Genomic DNA, 20,481 nt, shown 5'->3' with positions numbered 1-20,481 from the left:
TCTGCCTTCTCCAGAACCGACCCTGGCCTGTTATACGACTAAGCTTCTGCCTAATGATAAACATACCTCTGCCCTCTCCGGAACTTAACCCTGACCTGTTATATGACCAAGCTTCTGCCTAACGCTAAACTGTACCTACCTCTGCCTGCTCTGGAACTGACCCTTAACTGTTTTTCCACGTTTTTTTGCCTGCCTCTTGGACTGATCATTTTCCCTGCTATGCTAGTGGGAACACAGGGGTCTCACATATGTGAGGGGCTCCAGAAATGTTTTTCTGGATGAAGAAAACTAATTTTTTAGTTTTCTCATTCCTGGATTAGGGTCTGGAGACTCAGAGGCTTCAAAGAGATTTGGGTAGGAGAAGCCTCTACCCCTGTCCTCATTCTTTCCTGGCCTGCTACTTAGACCATGTTCCTGCTTACTACCAGGACCAATATTTTGGCACTGTTGGCAATGTATCTACTTGCACTGACCCTGAACTGTATATGGACTATGGACAATATTCCTGCCTGCTGCTTGGACAATTCCATTCACTGTCGCTGACCACGTTCCTGCCTGCTGCTTGGATCAGGGCTCTCCTCCTGTGGACAATGGCACTACTTAAACCACAGGTAATCTTTTGTTTACCCTTTGCTCAGCAGAATGTATTTTAGGGTGTAATTCTTGCTATGTTTATGCTATAGAAATATGAAGGGCCTTCAAAAATGTGATAGATTGTAAGGAAATTAGATGTGTAATTTATGCTTCTAGAACGCCTGAATGTGCTACTTCAATATTGGGCCTTTGTATGTGGCCAGGCTGTGTAAAAGTCTCACACATGTGGTATCGCCATACTCAGGAGGAGCAGCAGAATATATTTTGGGGTGTCATTTTTGCTATGTACATGCTATGTGTTGGAAATACTGTATCTTAGAAATGGGCAACTTTGTGTAAAAAAAAAGCATTTTAATTTTTTTGCACATTTTCCAAAAACTTCTAGAAAAAAAATGAACCGTTCAAAAGACTCATTATGCCTCATAAATTATACGTTAGGGTGTTTGCTTTCCAAAATTGGGTCACTTTGTAGGCGTTTCCATTGTCCTGGTGCTCCAGGGCCTTTAAAAGTGTAATAGGTGGTTGAGAGATTTGAAAAAATGACTACTTCAAAAAACTAACCATGCCTCTTACTAAATACCTTGGAATGTCTACTTTCCAAAAAGGGGTCATTTTGTGGGTATTTGTATTTTCCTGGCTTGTTAGGGTCTCAAAAAATGAGATAGGCCTCAGTACATCAGGTGTGATCAATTTTCAGTGATTGGCACCATAGCTTGTAGACTGTATAACTTTCACACAGACTAAATAATATCAACTAATTTGGGTTATTTTTACCAAAGATATGTAGCAGTATAAATTTTGGCCCAAATTTAGGAAGAAAAATTATTTGCAAAATTTTATAATAGAAATGAAGAAAAATGCATTTTTTTTTACAAAATGTTTTCATTTATAGCACAGAAAATAAAAAACCCAGGAGGTGATCAAATACTACCAAAAGAAAGCTCTATTTGTGTGAAAACAAGGATGGAAATTTCATATGGGTACAGCGTTGCATGACTGAGTAATTGTCATTCAAAATGTGAGAGCACTGATATATGACCCAAGTACTGCAACGCATGGGGTTTGGCCTGTATTCCTCAAATGGATATCAATCCTATATGACCATCTGGTGGCAGCACTCCGCCTAAATGGCGGGATGCCTAGCAATTTTCCAGTATCTGGGGGGACCAGACAGGGGTGCCCCCTATCACCGGGCTTATTAGATTTACTGCGGTTTCTGGTCTCAAGGTCAATTGGACTAAATCCAAAATACTTCCATTGCGTTCCCACACAGCGCCTAGACAGGCGGATCCCGGTAATCCCTTGCAATGGTTAACACAAATTAAATACCTAGGACTTCAAATTACCTCGGTGACGGAATTCATTAGTCTTAACGTGTCCCCATTACTGGGCATTATCTCTAAGAAATTACACTCTTGGAAAAAATCTGCCCTTGTCTCTTATTGGGAAGATAAACTTAATCAAAATGAAGATTCTACCCCTTACTACTTTATACCCTTAGAAACTCTCTGGTGTGGATACCACGATCAATTTTTAAGTCAATAGACAGTACGATCTCCTCATTTCTGTGGCAGGGAGGAATCCCCCGCATTAAATTAACCATCCTACAGCAGTCATGGGGAGAGGGAGGCCTAGCGATACCAAATTTCCACAAATATTTCCTAGCTGGCCAATTAACGGTGGCAAACCGTTGGTTGACTACCCCTCCAGATGATGCTGTGGTGTCGTGGAGGCGGCCTGCGTGGGTTCATATGAAGCACTATCTCACCTGGTCTATAGGGGTCTACGGGCCCCCTACCTGTTGACGCCCTCCATGCGCTCAGGGCATGGGCTGCAATTCAGGGACTCCAGCCTTCTAGTCATGGCAAGTTTTCCCCAAATCTCCCCTTGTGGAGGAACCCCAACTTACCACATTTCTTTGAATATCCGGATCTGATAGTATGGACTAAATTCGGAATTAAGGCTCGATTCACACCTATGCATGTTGCTTTTGAGCGTTTTTGGAGGTGTTTTTTTCATGCTTGCCACGTTTTTGAGCAGCGTTTTTGCGGCGTTTTTGCCGCGTTTTTGCCGCGATTTTGCGTTTTGCGTTTTTTTTTTTTTACAGTTTTTTTTTACAGTCTAAAAAAAAATAAAAAAAAAATAAAAAAATAAAAAAAACGCATCAAAAACGCTGCAAAAACGGTGCACTTGCGTTTTTGATGCTTGTCCATTGAAATCCATTACATGCAAAACGCTGCTTTTTGCATGAAAAAAAGTCCCTGACCCTTTCCAAAAATGCAGAGAAACAAAAAGGCATTGATGTGAACATGTTCCATAGGAACCCATGTTAAAAAATTCCTGTGCATTTCTGCAAAATGCAAAATGCATCAAAAAACGCGCTAGTGTGAATGGAGCCTAAGACTCTAAATCTATTGTAGCGAATGGCACCCTAATGACATTCGATGCTTTGAAATCACGTTCCGACCTACTTAACACGCATTTTAGATACATTCAAATAAAGCATGCTTCTCAATCCCAGTTTGGCGGAGAACCTCTTGGCCTTGAGCCCAGCGACTTAGAACTGCTGACCCGCAGTGATTCTTTAAACCGGTTTCCCGTTTATATAAAGACCTCTTCCAGGAAACGACCAAACTGTTGGAACCTTGCAGGCGGGCTTGGGAGGCTGAAACCTCAGGGTTAGACGGAGATGATTTGAACGATATATGGGGAATTGCATTTCAGACCTTGGTCTCTACTAGGGACAGACTAATTCACTATAAATTCCTGCACAGGATCTACCTGACCCCAGCCAGACTTGCTAGAATGTTTGGGAATCAGCAATCCTCATGCTGGAGGTGCTCCACGCCCCTAGCGAACTTTATGCATATCTTTGGAGACTGTCCTCAAGTTAAACCATACTGGCAGGCCGTGGCAAGTTGCATCAGGTCGGTCACTTCTATCTCAATTCCCATGACGGTTGAAGTGTGTTTACTGCATCTGGTGGAGCCCTTGGCTGCCACCAGGGCTATTAGAACTCTTCTTACTCTATTACTGTTCTATGCTAAAAAGCGGATTATTCTTTCATGGAAGAGCTCCTCAGCCCCAACCTTGGAATCCTGGAAAGCATAGGTTAATAAGGCAGTACCATTTTATAAGACTACTTATTTGAGCAGGGGGCGCTGACCAAATTTGAAAGGCTTGGGGGGTTGGATGGCATCCGTAGATACGGTATCAGACTAATGGCAGATAAACTACAGCTGTTGATCCGTTGGTATGATATGCTATAAAAGGAGAAGAATATGACTGAGGCATGGGAGGAATATCAGTAATACTACAAATGGGTAACTGTCCACTATAGGGAGGGAGATTTGTTTCTTCCTAAGAAATTCATGTTACTGGGGCAGCGGGGGTGCTGGGCCATATTTCAAACTTTATCTTGTATTATGGCCCATATCTAGGCAAAAATTCTGTTTTTTTTTGGGGGGGGGGGGAATTTAATTTCAAGCTTGATTTTTGTTTGTAACTGTCCAATGGTAATTGTGATATAGCTGGTGGATGTTTGCCACAACTTGTGGCTTGCTGCTGTATGTATGTTTAAAAACTGAATAAAAAGAATTTTCAAAAAAAAAAATATGAGAGCACTGAAAGCTGAAAATTGGTCTGGTTAGGAAGGGGGTTTAAGTGCCCAGCGGTCAAGTGGTTAAGAAGAAACATACTATTTTTTTTCTTTTTTTTATTATTTTGTTTTATTTATTTCCATGCCATTTTTCTATAAGAATGAATAGAATTACACAAAAATTAAACTGTAGCACATTTGTTCTTTCCATGAAGGAAACTGCGTGTTATAACAGGAATAGACAGTAAGGTTTTTTTTTTTTTACTTCATGAGCAAAATATATACAGAAACATCTAAATGCACATAGGAAATAAATAGTCGTGTTTGCAAAGTGTATGGACTAATGGACATAAAAATATATCCATCTTAAAGTAAGTGCCTGCACCAACTGCTGGCAGATTTTCAGTATTGCAATGCATGTAGTAGTTCAGTTTATGTATGTTATGAAGCAAAGTCACAAAAGAAAAGCTGCTGTGAATCAGTGATAACCTGAATTCAAATCATCCTTACAACTGTAATGATATCTTGTTTCTGCCCAAAATACATGCAAAAAAAAAAAAAACACATAAGAGATTTAAATATACCGTATACACCAGAGAGATGTGATAGTTCACCACTAAAGTATTGTGCTTCCAACTTCATTGAGTTACTCTTCCCATATATAAACAGTATTGCCTCGTTTCCACTGAGCAGATCGGTTCGGGTCGGTATAGTTTGGAAGGCCTAGAATGGTCCGGCCTATTCAGGTGAGCGTTTCCACTGCAAGTCGGACCGCCAGGGGCCATACGTGGGTTTAGAAAAAATGCCTAGCATGGCGTCACACGTCCGCCAATCAGTGGAATGCATCGCAGCTCCGCCCTAACCGAACCGTACCATTTTCTATGGCCCCACATCTGAAGCAGGACCCAGAATGGTGCGGTTCGGTTTGGTTGTATGGGCCACTTTCAAAATAGCGTACCGTACAGAACCGATCCGCTCAGTGGAAACGAGGCATATGTGGACTTGTTAACCAAAGACTGATTCAGGGTCAGTAAAATTGTGAGCACAACTGTATATTGCTCATGGATATGCTAGGTGCCACTGAATTAATGGTCTCAAATGCAACTGACCATGGACATATGTATATGGCTCATTGAGCCAAGGCTATGCCATATGCTGCTGGATTAATAGCCCAAGGAACTAGTATATAGAACAGGGATGCAGGGATTATAGCGGTGCCAAAAAAACCAGAGTGTAATTGGATAAAAACATGAAATTTTATTTGACAACTTTTTTAAAAGGTAAAATATTGCAAATTGTTACATAGACATGGTGTGCAATAACATACAAGACATATTAAGACCATATATAGCCAGGTTATTACAAGGTTTGGCCTGAAGGTGTGGCGGCCAGTTCCATAAATAGGTATTTGAGGGTCCTACATGTTTCGCCAGAAGTGGCTTCCTCAGGGACAGTTGGTAATACCTATGCCGATACTATATAATCTACAAAGAAAAATTGACAATCAACAGGCAATATATATAATAGCAACAGTATAGAATCAAAATACATCAGGGAAATTGTTTTTTAAAAACGACATAAATCAACATTGAACATGTTTGCGAACTGTCAGGCATGATCCTACAAATATCACCCAAGGCGCAACATGGATACCAAGGCAACCACAAGTGAGCCAACCCATCCTCCACCCAACCACCACCCCACCACCTCGCAGGCAACCCAAACTACCCACGGTGGAAAATGACTACCTGCAAATCCCCACGAGCAGGTGTAGAAAACAGTGTTCCCACATTGGCCGAAATTCAGGCCATTGAGGATTTGTTAACGCTTCTCGAGGGGGGCGGCACCGAAGATGAGTACCAGCCATCTATCGATGGGTGTGGTATTGTGGTCTCCGGTGTCTCCTTCCCCCCTCCATCTTCGTTCAAACCCAAATCCAAATCCTTCCCTACCCTCTCTGCTAACCCAAATATTTGGGCATTTGTAGAACAAATCACCAATGCCATCAAACATCATGAATTTTCTATCTCGTATCCGTCTAATTTATCTCTTGCTCATAAACATGCCCTCAAAGCGTTACAGAACCACCCCGGGCTGATAATAAAACCGGCTGACAAGGGTGGGAACGTGATTGTTATGGATGTTGCGGCATATGAATCCATGTGCCGCAACATCCTTGACAACAAAGACTGGTACCGACCTATCTCACGACTGCTTGTTGACAATTTTGCGACTGAATACTATGAACTCATTTTTGCTGCCTACCAAAAAGTGACTATAGATGCTAATACGTAGAAATTTTTAAATGTAAAAGACCCTAGAATACCAACATTTTAAACTCTACCAAAACTTCACAAGTCCCTTAAGTCTCCTCCTGGCCGTCCCATTGTGTCAGGATGCCAGAGTCTTACCGAAAACGCCAGCGCTCTTGTGGATAAGTATCTGAGCCCACACGTTGTATCACTTCCCTCCTACGTCAAAGATACCATACATCTCCTTCACATTTTAGAAGACCTACATCTACCGCCCAACGTTTGGTTGGTGGCGTTAGATGTGGAGAGTCTCTATAATGCTATCCCTCACAACAATGGCATTAAAGTAATCTCCAAATTACTAGAGGAAAGGGGCCCGAAATTTGAAGCCTATGGCCAATTCGTTATTGACCTTCTACGCTTCATTTTGACACGAAACCATTTTATGTTCGGTTCTTCCCACTTCCTCCAGGTACAGGGTGTAGCTATGGGCACTAAATGTGCACCATCCTATGCCAATCTGTACCTGGGGGGGTGGGAAAGAGAACTTTTTGCCAATCCTGGCCTTACTGAGTTTCTGTGCCATCTAGTGTCATGGCACAGGTACATTGACGACGTGATTTTTTTCTGGTCCGGCACTCGAGAACATCTTTTGAAATTCATCGATACTCTAGCTACCAACTCATACAACCTCAAATTTACGATGGAATGCAGCCAGAAGAAAATCACCTTTTTGGATCTAGAGATTAAACTAGACCCTAATGGTAACCTCTTTTCATCTTTATATCGTAAGGAGACATCCGGAAATACTATTCTTCATGCTAATAGTGCCCACCCAAAACCACTCCTAAATAGTATTCCATATAGTCAGTATCTCCGTATCAAACGTAACTGCTCGCATTAAAGTGACTTTTTCGGCCTCTCGTGACTTATACCAGAGACTAAAAGAAAGAGGATATAGTCACAGACTATTGAAGCAAGCCTTCAATAAAGTCAAAAAACTTGATAGGAAAAAATTAATTTATTCCAGCAAAAATATGGACACTTTTCAACCAGTGCATTTGATAACACAGTTCTCACAACAACACAATGAAGTCAGAGATATTCTAAATAAATTTTGGCCTCTTCTTGTTGCTGACAACACTATCAAGAAATACATTAAACCCCATCCCGAGATTACTTATCGCCACTCTCCATCATTAAGAGACAAAATTATAGCTAGCCATCACTTACCTAAATCAGAATCTATATTGACGACCTCTGGCACATTCCCTTGTGGAAACTGTGACGTGCGATTTTGTGTATGATTCACGGGAAACTCCACTTCCAAATATACACAGAATAAAACAAAAAGTTACTTGTCAAACTGTTGGCATAGTGTACTTAGCCACTTGTGTGTGTGGCTGCTATTATGTTGGGAAAACCAAACGTCCATTCAATGTACGCATACGCGATCACATTAAACCACTGTATAAGCATAAGACATATACCTCAATTAACCGACATATAGCAGATCAACACAACTTTGATCCTCATGTCATGGGTTTCACAGCTCTCGAACATGTCCCTGTACATGCCAGAGGTGGTGATATCGATCAGAAATTGCTCCAATTGGAGACAAAATAGATACACACCCTGGATGCTACCAAGTACCCAGGGCTCAATGAGTACATTAGCTTTAAGTCAAGTCGTTTCTTTAAACGTTTTTCATGGATTTAATTTAAAATATTGTTAGATATTATCTTATGTTTCCGCCCGTCTTTCTCTTTCCCACATATGAGGTCGGCCTTGTCTGCTCAAGATTTAGCTTTAATGATCGGTATTGTCAGCACCTTTATTACTTTAATTACTTTCTTATCTTATTGAATACTTTTGTTCATAATATCAGTAATTATGTTTATGCAATATGTGCACTACCTGTATGCTTATAATTTGTGCTGTTATGTGGTCAATTGATGTTTTCACAAATGTATATGCGACTTCGTTATTTGCGAGCTGTCAGTCCTGCTTTTTGGGTAACGCGCTATGGACATGGCCCTCCTTTCCGCCCTATTGTGTGTGGGCGTTTTGGGGTCTCAGTATGTCCTATGCTCATTTCCACCTGCTTTTATTCACCCACAGCGCTTCTATGGAGCCCTTTGTGCTGCCAGGTGTTGTCCCCCCTCCTCTCCTGTCTTCCCTCCTCCGCCCTGTATGGTGTCCCATGGCGGCCCTTATGGCTTCCCTGTCGGATCCCCGTGGGCGGTGTGGGTCCATCGGGATGTAGGTATCCAGATTTCTGGGGATACCCTGGCTGTATGGACACCCAAGGGCATTGCAATCTGCAATTGCCCGCCCCGTGCCATTGACATCTGGTGATCGGTTCATCTCCAGTGCATTGTGTTGCCACTTCTCAATGGCTACACAATGCAGCGCTGTGTCCTTAGCGTGTTTACACACGTGACTCCGACACTGCCGCTAAGTCTCCTGGTCCTTGTAGGCCCGGGAGCCTTGCCAAGCATGCGCAATGGCCTTTTTGTCCACTCACACGTGCAGTGACGTCAGACGCTGCACGTGTGTTGGGGGGCATAAGATCGCCGGCATCACCGGCCATATCACCGCCGGGGATCACAGGACATGGTTGCTCCATGTTCACTCCGCTCTGGTAAGCCTGCTAATGCTCTGTAACCCTTCCACATGCTAAACACTGCTTCACAGCAAATCCATATGTGCTTTCCTTTTTCTCTTTTATTTCTACTTTAGTGTATTAGACTGCGTTGTTTAACCAACTTATCATCTTCTAGATTAGTCATCTACCCAGCCCTCAGCACTATCCACTTTGGGTAAGTGCTCCAATATACCTGGACCTTTACATATGTCTTCAGTAGTATACACATGATGACATTTGGCGGTTCGTTTGCATATCATCTAACATGGCTTACTGTTGCTGATTCGTTCTATTCCTATTACTTGTAGAAAATACATGTCCAGATCCCTTCATTTGGTTTGTGGCCATGTCTGATGCCAAAATTGAAGCGTGCCCCGTTGTCCTGTGTTTATAAACACTATATATACATTTTGTAAGTATCATTTTGAGACTATGTTAGTCCAGCATAAACTAGTAGATTTATAAACCTTGACCCACTGATACCACCATAACTGCTTTGTACTATATGTACTCTTTGCCAGGTCCCCTTATCTGCCCCCTGCAGCTGCTTACTGTACCCCGACTCCTGGTTCCGCTCTTGAGGTTTTCTGCACCTGCTCGTGGGGATTTGCAGGTAGTCATTTTCCACCGTGGGTAGTTTGGGTTGCCTGTGAGGTGGTGGGGTGGTGGTTGGGTGGAGGATGGGTTGGCTCACTTGTGGTTGCCTTGGTATCCATGTTGCGCCTTGGGTGATATTTGTAGGATCATGCCTGACAGTTTGCAAACATGTTCAATGTTGATTTATGTCGTTTTTAAAAAACAATTTCCCTGATGTATTTTGATTCTATACTGTTGCTATTATATATATTGCCTGTTGATTGTCAATTTTTCTTTGTAGATTATATAGTATCAGCATAGGTATTACCAACTGTCCCTGAGGAAGCCACTTCTGGCGAAACATGTAGGACTCTCAAATACCTATTAATGGAACTGGCCGCCACACCTTCAGGCCAAACCTTGTAATAACCTGGCTATATATGGTCTTAATGTGTCTTGTATGTTATTGCACACCATGTCTATGTAACAATTTGCAATATTTTACCTTTTAAAAAAGTTGTCAAATAAAATTTCATGTTTTTTATCTAATTACACTCTGGTTTTTTGGCACCGCTATAATCCCTGCATCCCTGTTCTATATACTAGTTTCAAAAATTTTTGGGATGAGGTGCCGTGTCATATTGAGGACTATCCAATCATCCCCCCCTTAATAGCCCAAGGAGGTTTGATCATGGCACATGTATATGGCTCAGGAGCCCATGCTACGATGACTGGTCTGAAGAGGGACTATCCATAGATGCATAATTATAAGCTTAACCACTTCCATACTGGGCCTATTCTGGCACTCCTCTCCTACATGTAAAAATCATAATTTTTTTTTGCTAGAGAATTACTCAGAACCATCAAACAATATATTTATGTCTTTTTAGCAGACACCCTAGGGAACAAAATGGCGGTCGTTGCAACTTTTTATTTTGCACGGTATTTGCGCAACAATTTTTCAAATGCGTTTTTCTTAAAAAAAAAAAAACAGTTTCACGAATTAAAAAAAGAAAAAAAAAAACAAAGTTAGCCCAATTTTTTTGTATAATGTGAAAGATGATGTTACACCGAGTAAATAGATACCCAACATGTTATGCTTTAAAATTGCGAAAAATCATGGAATGGCGCCAAACTTCAGTACTTAAGAATCGCCATAGGCGACGCTTTAAATTTTTTTTACAGGTTACCAGTTTTGAGTTACAGAGACGCTCTAGTGCTAGAATTGTTGCTTACGCTCTAATGCACACGGCGATACCTCACGTGTGGTTTTAATGGCGTTTACATATGTGGGTGGGACTTATGTGTGCGTTCGCTTCTGAGCGCGAGCTACCGGGGACAGGTGTTTTTTTTTCTAATTTTTAAATTTTTTTTACTTCATTTTATTTTTAAACTTTTTTACATTTTTTTGATCACTTTTATTCCTATTACAAGGAATGTAAACATCCCTTGTAATAGGAATGGTTTGTGACAGGTCCTCTTTATGGAGAGATGCGGGGTCAATAAGACCCCACAACTCTCCTCGAGGCTGGGAAACATGAGATCGAAAAAAAAAATCCACAATCTCATGCTTACCAGCCGTGATCGCGGCTTTGTCACGGCCTAGACGTGACATCACAATGTCGCGCCCGGGCCTCCGACGGTCATAGAGATAACTGGTGACCATCTGCTCACCGGAAATCTCTATGGTCGTCATCCGGCGGCGTCCGATTCGTCTCAAAGTCCACAATGGCACGGGAGAGCCCGGAGAAGCACTGGATGGCGTCGGGAGGGGGGGTGTCCCCTCCCGTCGCCTGTAAGAACGATCAAGCGGCAGAACTGCCGCTATAATCATCCTTATGGTGCACAGAATCGCTGGCTGAAAACGAGGATATCTGAATGATACCTGTAGCTGCAGGCATCATTCAGATATTCCCACTGAAAGTCAAAGACATCATATGGTTTCCTTGGGCTGGAAGTGGTTTAAGTGATTCTAATAGAAAGAATGAAAAAAAAAACAAACAAAAAAAATACATTGTATACTTACCTGCTCTGTGCAGTGGTTTTGCACAGAGCAGCCTCAAACCTCCTCTTCCAGGGTCCCTCGTCGGCAGTCCTGGCTCCTCCCTCCTGCCAAGTGCTTCCAATAACAAGCCTCTTGCTATGGGAGCACTTGAGTAGGCTCTCTCCCAAGCCGTGCTCTGTGTGTCCATTCACAGACAGAGCGATGCTTGGCTCTGCCTCTACTCTTTCCTCATTGACTCACTGGTTGTAATAGACAGCAGCGGAAGCCAATGGCTCCCACTGCTGTTTAAATCAATGAGGGGAGAGAGAGACCCAGGCGGACCACTGCTCTTATGCACATCGGAGGAGAGCTGAGGGGGGAGCTGCACCCCGGGGGGTTTTTTAACCTTAATGCATAGAATGCATTCGGGTAAAAACCTTGAGCCTTTAGAACCACTTTAATAAAGCCATATATACAACTCATGGAGCCCAGGATGTACAGTGTGCTAATGTTTTCCTACAGAAACTCAAAGGGCACATTTTACATTACAAGTGCTGCAGATTATGATCCTGAAAGAGGCAAAGCATGTGTATGCCTCATAGTGCCCAGGATATGTCTAGTTCTGCTGTATTACGGGCTCAAAAAAGGATTAACTATGAACACATTTATATGTCTCACTGAGCACAGGCCAGGGTATATGGTGAGCTACTGAATTAATTTTCTGTACAGAAACTCAGGAAGAGCATGTGCATATGGTGCCTTAGCAATCCAGGCTATGCCAATGTTACTGAATTAATGGTTCTATGATATAGATTATAATAAAAAATATTGCAGCGCTATCAGTGAAATAAATGACAAAAAAAAAAATATATATAAAATTATTCTCTCACAAGAATAAAGAAAGTGCATACAACAGTGATGAATAAATTGATTAGGTGAAGACACTACATGAATAAGAAGTGCCCTTCTATGAGATATAAAATCCAGGTGCAGATGATCAACAATCTCAAAATATCACGCAAGGTGTCTTGCCTCCACCAAATGAACATGCAAATTCACCAGAGCCTGTTGCTGTCAAAATTATAGGACAGCAAAAGCGCATTTATTAATTGTTGGTCTTCCTCTTAGGGTGCAAGTGATAAACACTAGGATCCCACTAAGAAACAGGAAAATCACAAACACAAGAGAAAAATACTCATAGTGTAGTATTTATTGTAAATCAGGAGTTAATAATAATAAAAACAACTACGATCCACAAAAACAAATTGCAAAAGCAAAAGTGGGTAAGTAACAGTGACTTACATCAAATACCGCCAAACCCCAATAGTAGAAATGGAGGCTGGACCTTGAGTATATAACAATTGGTACAAGTAGTCCATAAGGTACATAAAAAACATAGGGCAAATGTCACTTAGATAAAGTGCCGCTACACTGAACTCAGGATGGCAGCTGGACCTCAGGCATGTAAATCAAGCTCCACAGCCGTTTTGCGCCATGCCCATCACCAGGAGCATGAAAATATAACACACTGGGGTTGATTTACTAAAGCTGGAGAGTGCTAAATCAGTCTCACTTCTGCATAGAAAACAATTAGCTTCCAGGTTTTATTGCCAAAGTTTGATTGAACAAGCTGAGGTCAGAAGCTGATTGGATTCTCTGCAGAAGTGAGACTGATTTTGCACTCTCCAGCTTTAGTAAATAAACCCCACTGTGCCCTCTTATATTTGCAAACTAAATTCAAAATAAGTGCAGTGCTACATACAAAGTTTCAGGCTGGCGTCCATGGTGAAATACGGGCCACCCACGCCAACATCCACGGCAGGACAACTCACCCATTTCAGATGGCGCCGAGACACAGGCAGAGCGGCATGACCCACTAAAGCCATCCTCCTTCGCTCCTCACAGACAGCCTGCAGCCCTGGTGAATGACTCTACTCCTGCCCTGTTTGATACTCAACCTGACTCTTGCAAGCCCAAGACTCCCCCCTGGATAGTGAGGACAGCCAGGTCCCTGGTTCCCCCTCTGCTGAGCCCACACTAGCCACTATCATGCTGGCTATACAGGACTGAAAGGCCTCCCTTTCTACACAGATTGCATCTATCTGCATGGACTTCTCCCTATTGAAACAAAATGTGCAAAACTTGAGAGATAGAACAGGGGCCAATGAAGAACGTGTAAGCTCCCTAGAGGTTGTTGTGCAACCCTTAACTGCCACTGTGCGAGTTCACACAGGTGAAATGGTGGCTCTCCGTGCAAAAATTGATGATTTGGAAAATCGTTCGTGCAGGAACAATCTCCGCTTTGTGGGGTTTCCGGGGCAAGCAGAACGCTCTCACCCAGAAAAATTCTTGTATACCTGGCTAAGGGACATTTTTGGTATGGATGCACCCTCCTTTTCCTAGGTTATTGAGCGTGCACACCGTACCCCTCCATGCCCCCCCCCCCCCCGCAGGAGCTCCCCCGTGTTCCATGATTGCACAGATCCTTAACTTTCAGGATAAGGTTGCCATTTTACCTCTTGCCAGAGAGAAAGGCCCTCTAAAATACAACGACAATACCATCTTAGTCTACCCTGACTTATCAACAGACGTCCAACGACAACGTATATCCTTTGCGGCAGTGAAAGCCCGCCTACTTACTGAGGGTCTCTCTTACGCCATGCTTTTCCCTGCTAAGCTGCGTGTTATCCATGATGACAAAGCTCACTTCTACACCAACCCTAAGGATGGCGTGACTAAACGATCGTTATGGAGTTCTGCCGCGGCACAGGCCTGTTTGATCACAGGTGGCCAAAGCTCCTTGCACACACCCCTATGTTACCCAATTGCAATTCCACTACCCATTGCCTCCATGGACAGATAAAGGGTGTGCATACTTTGCCTTTAAATGTTATCTATGCTCCTCGGGATGACTATTTCCCCTCCCCCTGATGTCTACGGAACTGGTATCCTAACATTTCCAGCACTCCCAGACTGGACCTCTTTATAATCCTTGTGGTCAAGCTCCCTATGCTGCAGATGGTATACCGTCACTCACACATCCTTCCAACTGCAAATGTTTAATATCCTGAAGCTGGACCACTTTAATGCTGAAGCATTTTTTCTCCCTCCTGTTGTGTTGTTCGGGAGCCAAGCCAGACACCACAACACCCCCATACCAGTTGGTGGCACGGCCACGGGACAGTTCTCACTTTGTTTGAGTGAAGGTTTTTCTCGGTTCAGGGATCCAAGGCTTGCTATATTTGGGATGGCCGAGCGGGGAGGGGGGTATGGGGTTTTTCATGGACTTCCTACCTTTTTTCTTTTTTGGTTGTTCTTGTTGTTTTTGACATTTTTTTTCTTGTACTTTGGTTTTTCATGTGTATTTGTGCTTCCTTTACCCTGAATAGTGCATTACACTTGTTATTATATGCCTATGCTCTTATATATCCTGGGTGGCATGGCATGCAATGTTATGTCTCTGCCGTTTGCCCCCAGAATATCCGTTATGTATTGTTTGACTTACCATGACCAGACCGCTAAAGATAATTTCCTGGAATACTAGAGAGTTGAACTCACCCCAGAAACGATCCCCGGTATTCTTGGTCCTGAAAAAAAAAAAATTGGCCCCAAATTATTTGTCTCCAGGAAACACACCTGGTTGATTCTAAAATAAGGTCCCTCAAGCGACTATGGTTGGCTCAAACTTATCATGCTACCCATACAGCTTATTCTAGAGGGGTCTCTGTTTTGTTGGCCAAATCTCTCCATGCGGAGGTTTTGCAGATTAAGGCAGGCATATCATACTTTTAATACAAATTGCCTCTGTGATACTAACCTTGGTGACTGTTTATGTAACCCCCCATTTTCTGCAGATGTGCTAGTAAAAAAAACTGTCACTTATGTTATTATCTAGGCACCCAGGCCCACTGCTGTATGTGGGGGATTTTAATGCTTAATGAGCCTGGCCATGGACCGCCTGGGGGGAGGAGGCAGATCCTTCACCTCCTTTACCGACTAGGCCCAGGTTCATGGACTTACTGAAATATGGAGATAGAAACATCCGGATATGTGTCAATATTCTTGCCATTCGGATTCTTTCCACACCATGTCTCGCATAGACTTGGCATTTGGCACACAATATATTCTCCCAGTGGTCTGACATATTCTATTTACCTAGGGGTGTATCGGATCATGCCTCCCTGGTGGTGGACCGAGTGTGTGGCGCTTGAATTCTCACTGGTTGGAGGACGAGATAGTACAGGGGGAATGTAAGAAGGGTATAGTGGAATACTGGAATGTGAACTCGGGCACGGTGGACCCGCTTACTGAATGGGAGGTCTTTAAGACCACGCTGCGAGGTACTTTTATGTCCATTACTGGCATTCTACGTAAATATACCCAGCAACATACTGTGGAATTAGAGACAGCTATGACCTCTGCTGAAACTGCTTATGCCTCTAACCCTACTTCAACTAGCAGGGATAGTTGGTTGCAATGTCGTAGGGGATATGAGCTCTGCCTTCTGGACCTCACACAAAAACGCATTTTATATACCACCCAAAAATCTTTCGGGCATGGTAACAAGGCTGGCCACCTCTTAGCTTATTTGACTAGACCTGAACACTCCCCTATTTCAATCCCGCGGATTATGACTGCACAGAGACAGTTTAGTGACGCTCCTAGGGATATCATGGAGACATTTTTGGACTTTTACAAGGACCTGTACTCATCCAGAGCAGAATACACTGACTCCCAACTAAATTACTACCTGGCCCAGCTATCTCTCCCCTCCCTTTCGGCTGAAAGCTGTGGGGACTTAGAGGCGCCTCTCTCTGTTGAGGAAAATGCAATGGCTATTTTGCAACTACTGGGACATAAGACACCAGGCTTAGACGGCTTCCCTGCTGAGTGGTATTCCCAGTTTCAACACTAATGCCACGTACACACGATTGCAAATCCATGTTTTTTTTCCTTCGGATGTTGGCTCAAACTTGTCTTGCATACACACAGTCATACAAATCTTGTTGGAAATTCCGATCGTCAAGAACACTGTGACGTACAACACGTGCGACGAGCCAAGAAAAATTAAGTTTAATAGCCAGTGTGGCTCTTAAGGCTTGATTCCGACCATGCGTGGAATTTTGTGCGTCGGAATTGTGTACACACGATCAGAATTTCCGACAAAACGGATTTTGTTGTAGGAAAATTTGAGATCCAGATCTCAAATTTTGTATGTCGGAAATTCCGACGAAAAATGTCTGATGGAGCCTACACACAGTCGGAATTTCCGACAACAAATTCCCAAACATTTCCCGTCAGAAAATCCGACCGCGTGTACATGGCATTTATATGCCCATTTCTTCTGCATACTTATATCAAGGCCTTGAACACTGGAATCCCCCCCCCATGAGGGAGGCTTTGATTATCCTATTATTAAAGCCACGCAAGGATCCTCTTAAATGTGACTCATACCGCCTGATTTCTTTTATTAATGTGGATGTTAAAATCCTTGCCAAAGTCTTGGCCAACCATCTGAACACTGTGGTTGCGAAACTGGTCAGGAGTGATCAAGGAGGCTTTATACCTGGCAGATCTACGAGAATGAATATCTGTAGACTGTTCCACAATTTCCAATATCCCCATGACTGCCCACCTACCCGGGCCATTGTGTCCACATGTAAAGCCTTTGATAGTGTGCAATGGTCTTATCTTTAAGTATTAGCCCCACATTTTTGCTTGGATAAGACTTCTTTACACCTCCCCACTGGCCCGCATATGAGTTAACTCCCACACTACTGATACTTTTCCTATTACTAGAGGCACTAGGCAGGGCTGTCCGTTGTCACCCCTCCTAATTGCTCTGGCTATGGAGCCGCTAGCTGTGCATATTCGCTGCTCCCAGCTGATTAAGGGCCTTAATATTGCCACAATAGAGGAACGAATCCCGTTGTATGCGGATGATACCCTAGTATACCTGGTCAATACCCAGGACTCACTAAAGATGCTACTATCAGAGATAGACAATTTTGGTGACTATTCTGGGTTCTAGGTAAACTGGGACAAATCTAATATCTTTTCCCTTTGGACCCTGATGCAACCTTGCAGATTCACCCAGACTACAGGTGGTGTCCTCTTTTAGATACCTGGGGATTATAGTGCAGTTGCCCTTGTCCTCCTATATTGAAAACAACCTGTGTCCCCTACTGACCCAGCTACAATTACAGACTAAGCAGTGGATGGACCTACCCCTAGACCTAATGGGAAGGGCCAATACCCTTAAAATGATCTATCTACCTAAGCTACTATATGTTCTAGCCAACTCACCCTGTAAAGTCCCTAAATCCATCTTTAAGCAGATAGATACAATCTGCATGGCATTCTTGTGAAATGGTAGGTCCCCTAGGGTGGCGCTAGAGACGTTGCGGTTGCCGACTCATCTGGCGGGTTTGGCGTACCCTAACTTATAATATTTGGCCTCCCAACTGGTCCACATTCATGACTGGCTGCACCTGTTTACAGCAAACGCCTGTACATCCACTGAGGGAACTTTCGCATCCTTTCTAGAGACCCTCCATAACATATACAGAGGTCGAGTTCCGGCCCGCCCAGGCACATCTATGCTAAATACCTTGCCTCAAAAATTTCAAAGGAGTCATGGTCAGCGTCCCCTAACAACCCTCTGAGGTTCAATCCAAACTTGAAAGAAGTGTGCTCTATACCTGACCCACAACGTTGGTACTCCAAAAGAGTTTAATACCTGTGTCATTTGTATGACACGCAGGGGTTTAAGTCCTTTCAACAGATGCGTGTCGATTTTGACCTACCAAGCTCATATATGTTCTTCTATTACCAACTCCGACACGCTATTCGTGCCCAGTTTGGCTCTTTAGAAAACCCCCTCATCATACCTCAGTTAGAGAAAATGCTATGACACCCTGACCCTACTAAACTTATCTCCACATACTATACTGCCCTTATGACCGACTGTAACCCTAGATTCCGAGTGGCCCAGACGAAATGGGCCTCTATGGACAGTACACTTACAGAAGATGACTGGTTGGAATTCAGTGACACATACAAGACCTCAGTAATATCCTCTAAAGATCGTATCATAAATATAAAAAAAATTTCATCTATCCCACCATACCCCTGCTAGGTTACATAAAATGAGATTGGCTCCTACAGCAGACTGTTTTAGAGGATGTGGCCGAATGGCAGACTTTTTACACGGTTTCTGGACTTGTCCAATAGTCCAAGACTTTTGGATGGAGATAGGACTTTCATCTCATCGGCAATAGGCCTCCCAAACATTCTCCACCCCAAAAATGAGGAGGCAATTTTTGGGGATCTTCACATTTCAACCCAGGCAAAGAGACTCCTTGGCATCCTCCATTTCTACGCAAAGAAAGACATTCTATTGTCCTGGAAAGCATCACAAATACCTCTAAAATCCCTCTAGTTAAAACTGATCAATGATTCTTTGCCTCTATACAAACTCAGGTTTAAGGTTCGGAAAAGAACCAAAAGCTTTCACAAAATATGAGGCAGGTGGCTGGCAAGCCCTCTAACCCTTACTACAGGGTAGATACTCTGCTGTATACTGTTCCTAAAGGTGCAGTGCGCACCTTACCATGTCAACCCCCCTGGTTGCTTCGTGACTGAGAGTGCATGCTGATCATTCCCTGTAACTTTGTACTTAATAACCATAAGAGACATGTAAATTGAAATTTGTTTATTGACCACTCAAGTGCATCTCTGCAAAATGCAATGCTATGAATAAACAAAGTTTTTCTTTTGTATGTTGATGTACAAAATTCAGTAAAAATATCTTAAAAAAAAAAGTTAATCTTGGTATAAATACAGCTGTTTTGTGAAGCTCTCAGAGGTTTGTTAGAGAACCTTAGTGAAGAAACAGCATCATGAAGGCCAAGGAACGCACCAGACAGGTCAGGGATAACGTTGTGGAGAAGTTTAAAGCAGGGTTAGGTTATAAAAAAAATATCCCAAGCTTTGGACAGCTCACAGAACACTGGCAGGTGGCACTGGCAGGTTTCACACTAAGCCGATATAGTGTAACTATGTGTAAAACTGACATATGTAACTGAATGCAGAGAGAGACCAGCTGTCAAAATTCAGCGGTGATGTCGGGGGTTGGCGGGACCCAGGGTTGGCAGAACCCAGCAGCTATCAAACGCCAGCCAATTAATTTGGCAGCTTAAGAAAGGTGGCAGGCCCAGATCCCATCCCACTGGCTGGTGTTTGATAGCTGCTGGGTCCCGCCCATCACCAACATCAACGCTAAATTTTGACAGCTGGTCTCTCTCTGCATTCACTTACATGTGTCAGTTTCACACACTCAGCGGCTCTGGCAAGAGCTGCTCTGCCAATGGAGTGTGGGGAAGGGAGGAGGAACACTTGTGGGCATGGTGCGTTCAGGGTTAAATATCAGCCTAATCTGCGTAATAATCGACTGATGCCGATTTCTCAAAAATGGCCAAATATCGGCCGACCTCTACCTCTAATAGTATATACAGTATATCTCTTCTGTCTGTTATTCTCAGACTGGATTCGAGGTTTTGCTCCTTAACTGGTTGCTGACCGCCGGCTGTCAATTGATGGCCAGGCGGCGCAGCTCTCGTTGCGGGTGGCCGTCATATGACGGCCTCGCTTTCCGGCCCACCAGGGGGCGGACGCACGCCGCCGCCCGGCGGCCGCGATGTCCGCTGGGCACCCGCGATTGCCGGTAACACAGCAAGACCGTGGATCTGTGTGTGTAAACACACAGATCCATGGTCCTGTCAGAGGAGAGGAGACCAATGGTATGTTCCCAGTACAGAGGAACACTGAT

Source organism: Aquarana catesbeiana, linkage group LG02, assembly GCF_042186555.1.
Source record: "Aquarana catesbeiana isolate 2022-GZ linkage group LG02, ASM4218655v1, whole genome shotgun sequence".
Classification (NCBI taxonomy): Eukaryota; Metazoa; Chordata; class Amphibia; order Anura; family Ranidae; genus Aquarana; species Aquarana catesbeiana.
The sequence above is the reverse complement of the archived record's forward strand: the minus strand, read 5'-3'. Positions refer to the sequence as shown.